This window comes from Carassius carassius, chromosome 13 (assembly GCF_963082965.1).
Source record: "Carassius carassius chromosome 13, fCarCar2.1, whole genome shotgun sequence".
Lineage (NCBI taxonomy): Eukaryota > Metazoa > Chordata > Actinopteri > Cypriniformes > Cyprinidae > Carassius > Carassius carassius.
Genome location: NC_081767.1, coordinates 2,384,593 through 2,392,865, shown reverse-complemented (window position 1 = coordinate 2,392,865; position 8,273 = coordinate 2,384,593).

The window sequence follows — 8,273 nt, the reverse complement described above, 5'->3', positions numbered from 1 at the left end:
TTATGGCTCGTAATTCTGACTTTATAACAAACAATTGTGTGTTATAAAGTCAGAATTGTGAGATGTTAACCTATTTTTTTTTTTCAGAAAAGGACGTTATAACTTGCAATTACAAGTTTATATCTAACAATTCTGACTTTATAACTCATAACTCAAACTTCCTGTTTGTTTCAAACTTATAGGCTTTTTTTTTCTTGCAATTGCGAGTTTATATCATGCAATTCTGAAAGAAAAAAATAAAAGAAAAATAATAATAAATAAATAAATAAATAATCAGAATCCCAAGATGTGAACTCACAATTCTGAGAAAAAAAGTCAGAACTTATTTTACTTTTATTTTTTTAGTAAATATAAATATTTATATTTATTCTGTATTTTGCTTAAACATTTTTGTATATATGTAAGCCACATAAGTAGCAGTGCAATGGTTTGGGAAGGTTTCTATGTAGTTGCCAGGATGTTCTGGGTCATTTCCAGAGTGTTGCCATGAGGTCAGTAAAGTGTTCTGAATGGTTTTAGTGTGTTGACATGCAGCTTCTAGTTTTGATGGTCGCCAGATTGAAATACATAATAATAAATATGAACAATAGTAATATGGATACTTGCCTTAGTAAACAGCACTAATGACTATAAAAACTACAACTAATGCATCTTACTGCTGTATTAATATGCAACTGTTTGGCTGTGAAGATGTAAAGTGGTAGTTTAGGCCCTTTAGATAATATTGATATGACTGTGGAGAGATGACAAGGGAATGATGGACAGCAGATGAGGGTACTGGATCATCCTGGATCAGCTGTGCATAAATAGCTAGTTTATTAGTTAAATACTTTGATATTGTATTAATTTATTTATTTAAAAAGATTATGCAACAGGACCTTTTCTTTTCTCGGCTTCTTGGGTTAAAAACGCAACCCCACTCCCATGTTGTGTAACACCCCCACGATGGTTCCCAGCTTCCCAGCTCTTTCACAGTATGATTGTTTATGTGAGTGGTTTATGTTCCCATGCCCTAACACATATTCATTCACACATGCATTGACATACTGTACGGACACACACACCCACACACACACACACACACACACCCACACAGAACACACACAAACACACACACAAACTGTAACCCCTTTCTTCTCTCATTTTCTCATAAGACTAACACTCATTCACAATGCAAGTTTTTCTCCACCTTTAGCATGGCACACACACACACACACACACACACACACACATGCTTCCAATTATAGTTTCATTACAGAAGAACAGAGGTTCCCAAAACACTCCAGACACACACAGCACTTGCGCTGGGCCTATAGTGATAAAGTCAGGAATATCTTCTGACCCCCATCATTTTGCTTCATTACTTATTCTTTTTTATTTTTATTTTTTACCTGTTATGTTGTTTACCTTTTTAATGTTTACTGAATTATAACATTATACATTTAGGAGTAACAATTTAGATAACCAGAGTATCAGAATAATTAGCTTAAAATATAAATAAAATATTCTGAATTTTTTTTTTTTGTTCTTAAAATTCAGGTCACACTTTATTTTAAGGAAAAATTATCACTATTAACTGTTAACTGATTTTTTGATTGTTTATTAATAGTCAGTAAGGTAGTTGTTAAGTTTATATATGAGGTGTGTTTAGTGGGTCTAAAATTTGGAGCAGAATAAGGCATTAATATGTGCTTTATGCATACTAATAAACAACCAATATGCTTTTAATATGCATGCTATTCAATAGTGAGAATTGGTCTTTAAAATAAAGTGTTATCAAAAGGACATTTGTAACAGAATATTGCATAACATAAACAACTGTGAAAGGTGTAATTTCAGAAAGCACCACTAGAGGAGCTCTTCACACAAATGAATGCAGTTCAGAACAGATGCAGACTGCAGGGAAAGGCGCCCCTGTGAGCTTTGTTGCTAAATTAAATAAAGCAAATATACAGTAAACTGGTTCAGCTTTTTAGCATGCATTGTCAAACTTAATTTAGCATACTTTTTTATGACTATAAAACTCGACTGTACTTGTCTCAGATCATGTAGAAACGTTTTTGTTTGCATTCTAACAGTGCATTGTGGAGTTTATCTGCTTATCTGGGATTTTGGTTTGTTCACCTTTAATGCCCAAAATGTATTTATTTATTTATTTATTTATTATTTATTTTATTTTTCCCATGCAGGTATTCTTTTTATTTTATTTTTTATTTATTTATTTTTCTAGGCCAGATCTGTGGGTGGTGATTCAATCTGCTGTTGTTGTCACGGAGACGCTCTAATTTGGCCCTCAGTAAACATTGTGGTTTGCAACAGGTGCCTTTTCTTTCTTTTGTGTGTGTATGTTTGCATGTCTCTGCTTATGTGTGTGTGGTGTGAATATGTGCATGTGTGAATGTATGCTGTAGGCCACTGATGTGGTGCTTTTGGTGCTTTTGGGTTTTCAAAGGGTCTTTTAATATGCTAATGTGCAGCGGGAGCACAGGAGGACCATGTGGTTCCCCTCGCTGCACACCATGGGGATCTGTGGATTTTTGTATCACTTTCTGTGAAGGTGTGAGCTGCTTTGCTCTTCTTTACCTTCTTCCACACAAAAATGTCATTTTCCTTCACCCTTGTCTTTGCGGTGTCTCACTCCTGCACATTTGATATATCACAGACATTGATAACACATGCGTACGTTCACACACACAGTCTCTCCTCTCGTCGCTCATTTCAACACGTTGTCTGTTTTTGAATCGTGAGCAGTCAGCAAACTGCCGCCAGTTCTGATCTTTTACTTTCCACTCCATAAGCACATATAGGGTGTTTTGCACCAACCACTATTGCCTTAGATCAATCTAGTTTTCGAGCTGTTAAAGAGCTCAAATCATATTAGAGAGCATATTACATAACATGTAAGATTAAAGGTTAAAGACAACCTTTGCCGAAGTGCACAGTCAAACGTTTAGACTTAACTCACTGTCCTATGAACTTGGTGCATCAGCTTAAAAGTGACCTACTGTGCAAAAATCACTTTCATAAGGTGTTGAACACAGTTGTGTGGCCGCAGTGTGTGAAAACAACTAACCTTTAATGGTAAAAATCCACCCACTCATTTATTCATTTTTTTATAATCCCAATCAATCATAAACAGTCTCTCCAAACGTGCGGTTCCAGATTTATCCATATTATGACATCATCCTAGGGAAATTCCTGCCCATTTGTGACAATCTCTGTCCTATTAGCATAGACGTAGCCCTGAGTGAGAAGCAGCAGTCCGCCATTACTGTTTTCTTGCTGTAGCTCCAGGAGAGTGTCAGTGTTGTGTTACAAAGTGTTGTATTTTGGGATGCACCAACGAATAGACGTCTCCATAGACTGCTGAGGACATGGTGGTTAAATTAAATTTTAGAAGGAAATGTCTCGGGTGGGGGGGGGGTGTCCTATATGTTTGTGCTAATCATTTTACACCGGACTCGACTGCCTCACAAACAAGGGTCAGTTCAGCACTGGAGCTGTGCAAAGGTTGCTTCTGAAAGAGGGATCAATACCAATGCTTTGTGCACGAACATAGAGGCAACATGTGACCACCTATGTCATTATTTTTGTCGCGCCATGTTGCACGTCTGTTTAATGCATAAATACTCATTTACTGCACATCACAATCAGATTGCATGAGATTGTCCTGTTTTGTTGTTGTCGGTATGCCAGCGCATGAGCTCTTGAAGCTCAACCATCTTGTTAAAAGTGAGGTGGAAGCACCAGCTCATTTGCATTTAAAGGGACAAACACAAAAATGGAGTGTTTTGAATCATGCCATGAAAGTGGCAATTTCAACAAGCTATAAAAAAATTATCTGTGGGGTATTTTGAGCTAAAACTTCACATACACACTGCTTTTAAGATGTAGATGAGTTTGTTTCTTCATGGAAAAAGATGTGGAGAAATGTAGCATTGCGTCACTTGCTCTCCAAAGGGTCCACTGCAGTGAATGGTTGCCATCAGAATGAAAGTCCAAACAGCTGATAAAAACAGCACAATAATCCGCAAGTAATCCACACCACTCCATTCTATCAGTTAACATCTGGAGAAGAAAAAAGCTGTGTGTTTTTAAGAAACAAATTCATCATTAAGATGTTTTTTTTTAACTTTAAAGGCCCTTTCACACCGGATGCGTAACGAAAAAGCGAAACGAAAAAGCGAATAGTTCGCGTGCGAATAGTTCGCGTCAAAACCATTCACATCAGCCGCGACGCGAATTTGCGATGTCTGTAACGTTCAGAGAGCTTCAACATTACAAAACTTTCGCGCCGACAGTTGAGAAAATGGACACTTCAACATCATCATCCAGTGAAGATGAGCTTTTCATTTTCTTTAAAAGACAGAAAAGAACGTTTTGGGTGCACCCAGTCCTAAAGAACAGAGAGTCTGAAGGGGAGTATGCCAATCTTGTACAGGAGCTAAAACTTTATCATGGCCGGTTCCGCACTTACTTTCGGATGTCTGTGGGACAATTCGAGGAGCTCCTTCAGATAGTGGCACTGCATCTGACGAGAGACAAACCACAAACTTCAGGGAACCAATTGATCCGGAGCAGCGTCTGGCAGTCTGCTTAAGGTGAGCTGTCCTCTTAAAAACATCAGCCCATAGAACACACACACAAGTAATCAGAAGATCCATCATTTTTGCTGTGACGTCACCTTTGTTTCCTTGTATGTGATTGGCTGAAGCCTTTTTGTCGCCTCAAAAGTAAAAAAAAATCGACATCGAAGCGAAAAAAATAAAAGTCGTTTTTTCGCCTCAGCACATTCGCGTTCGGTGTGAAAGCACTCATTACACAAACAGCTGATCAAAAAATAAAACCATCGCGCGAATTATTCGCGCGTCAAAATCGCGTCCAGTGTGAAAGGACCTTAAGTCGTTGCTCCTGGATATGTTCATAAAATGTATAAGTAAATAATTCATAGTAAGACTTCCTCCAGGGAAAAAGTCTGTCTCCTGTTGTCTCTCACATCAAAATCTAACATAATATTTTTTTAGAGCTGTTTTGGCTTGTAAACAGTTCTTGACCTGTGCAGGTTTCTCTCCTGATTCAGACCAGGCTACTTTTCACTGCAGAAAGCAATATTATGAATTGTGGGCTCATATTTTGACCAGAAGTGACATGTAAAGTTCAAAACGTCTCGATTAATTATTATTATTATTATTTGCAAATTCACAGTTTTCACTTCACTAGACAACTGAGTTTAAAAAAAAGTACTTTAATCGTGTATAGGTCATTAGAAACTTGAACATAAGTATTGATAGTGAAAATCCTGATCAGGTGGTGTATTGTTGAATCATGCAGTGGTGCAGTTTTGTCTTCCCAAGTGCTTCCTGAGATACCAGACTTCAGAATAACTGCAACTTCCTGCCCTGTGTGATGACCTCAGATCACTCAGATCAGCACATATGGCTTTCACCTTAGAGTGGATAGAAACTCCCCATCACCCCTGTCTCTCGCTCTGGGACCTTAACTGCACACATGAGTTAGAGCCCCGGGTGTCACGACGGTGTACGGATGATGAGGAGTAGTGTCAATGGTGAAGGGCTTCATATTTACTGCTAACGCCTGCTCAGGTCGCTTCTCCTCTAGACTTGGGCTGCATTTCCCAAAATCATCTTAAGCATAAGTAGATTGTAGACCCATCGCCACCAATGGTCTCTATAATCAACTTAGCTTACAATGCTTTTCAGAAACGCAGGCCTGATTTTGCACAGCAGACACTGTGTCACTTTTGAAGATCTTTCCAAACCAGGAATCTAGATCTATTTTTAAAGAGCTTGCTTTATAGTTCTTTTTTATTATTATCTGTACTATTTTCTCAGCCTTTTGATCTGGATTTCTTCTCTTTGTCTTTCTCTGATATAGTGGCTGGCTCTGCACTGGCACTGGTTGATGTATGTTGGCCAGTGTCTTGACCTCTCCTGCCCCGTCACCTCTCCTGCTCCCTCCTCACACAGCACAGGGCTCCAGCAGGACCCTCACACTGTTATTTTAAATATCCGGTTACAGCCTCAAACCCAAGGGGGTCTTTTAACAGGCCAGAGGATCAAGACCTTGGCTGTAAAGAGCTACTAGGCAAAGACTGACCACTCTCTCTTGTTACTTTTTCCCAAATCTTGATAAGCTAGAGCCCCAGTGCCACATATACTGGAAAATAAAAGAAATTACATATCAGACCAGATGGCATGGAATCAGTTGGAGATGTTGGAAAATCGGCAGATTTCTGCATTCCTTCCTCAGTCGAACATTTGTTTAATTTTTTTTTTTCTTGGTTTCTCATTAGACTTCTGTGTGATCGTCATTGCTAGGAAAGTTTTTGGTTTAAATTGTGTGTGTCTTACCCTGGTAAATACGTGCTGAAAGTGGCGCTTGGTTTTGCGTTTGCCTATCACGGGACTGCCCAGTTTCGATCTGCTAAATAGTGAGGCGTGGCCAGCTGACTTCAATCACAGGTAATCAGGCAAATACAAAAGTGGTAGGTTTCGCGGCAGCGGTTGCGGCAGCCCTCATGTGAATCCTCCTCGTGTGAATCCTCCTCGTGTGAAGACCAACGAGGGTAAAGACCATCGACTCTACCTGCGCCTCCACCGATCAAGGACACCGACAGGGCACTTGAGTATTGCTTTTTGCCCCTTTCTTTACTTTTTGTATAGCTTTTCCTCAAATATTTATTACACTTGTAGTCACTATGTGCTTTCAGATCTCTACTATCACTACTAACACTCGAAGAGCACGCTACGTACATCGCAGGAAGGCCTGTCTGACAAACCTACGGCCTGTCTCTCTGACCTCTACTACTACTACGCTCTCTATTCCAGTTGGTCTCTGGAACTGCCAGTCTGCAGTTAACAAAGCAGACTTAATTTCATCTATTGCTACTCATTCCGGTCTCAACCTCATGGCACAGACTTGGATCAAACCTGAAGACACTGCCACCCCTGCAGCCCTCTCCACTAATTTCACTTGTTCCCACACTCCTCGTACCACTGGGAGGGGTGAAGGTACTGGTCTCCTTATACCAAAAGAATGGAAATTTGATCTTCAGTCATCACCTACAGGTAACGGTTCATTTGAATCACATGCTATTACTGTAGCCCACCCTGTTAAAATCCACTTTGTGGTCATTTATCGTCCCCCAGGTCAATTGGGAAACTTCTTGGAGGAGTTGAATGTGCTGCTATCAAACTTTCCTGGAGATGGTACTCCTCTGGTACTGCTTGGTGACTTCAACATCCACCTAGATAAACCCCAGGCTGCTGACTTCAAAACTCTGCTCGCCTCATTTGATCTCAAGCAAGTGTCTACTATAGCGACTCACAAATCAGGCAACCAACTAGACCTCATCTACACGCGCTGTTGCTCTGTGGACAACTCTTCAGTTGCTCCACTGCACACCTCAGACCACTTCCTCATTACTGCTAACCTACCACTTACTCCTGAAGCGGCTCACACGCCAACGCAGGTCACCTTTCGACGGAACCTACGCTCACTCTCTCCATGGCGCCTATCATCTGTGGTTTCATCCTCGCTTCCTGCACTCTCTCAGTTTTCAGCTCTGTACAGGACTACAGACACTCTTTGCTCCACTTTAACATCTTGCTTGGACAACTTTTGCCCACTGTTGTCTAAACTAGCACGCACCACCCCATCTGCCCCCTGGCCGTCCGAGGTTCTCCGTGAACATCGCTCTAAACTCAAAGCTGCAGAGAGGAAATGGCAGAAATCAAGAAACTCTACCGACCTCAGTGTGTATCAGTCTCTCCTCTCTTCCTTCTTTGCAAATGTCTTCACGGCTAAAACATCCTACTACCACAACAAAATTAACAGCTGTTGTGATCCTCGGACACTCTTCAAGACTTTCTCTTCTCTTCTTAATCCGCCGCCACCACCTCCTTCATCGACTCTTACAGCGGACGACTTTGCAGTTTTCTTCACAAATAAGACAAGAACCATCAGTGACCAATTCTCCACACCGCAGACTGAGGACAACTTAACAATGACCGACGCACACTCCTTCTCCTCCTTCTCCCCACTCTCAGAGATGGACGTTTACAAACTTCTCCTGTCCAATCATCCTACTACTTGTCCACTTGATCCGATCCCCACTCACCTCCTTCAAGCGATCTTTTCTTCAGTCATACCTTCGCTTACTCACATTATCAACTCCTCTCTTCACTCTGGAACATTTCCCTCAGCATTTAATCAGGCTCGGGAAAGCCCACTGCTCAAGAAACCATTTCTAA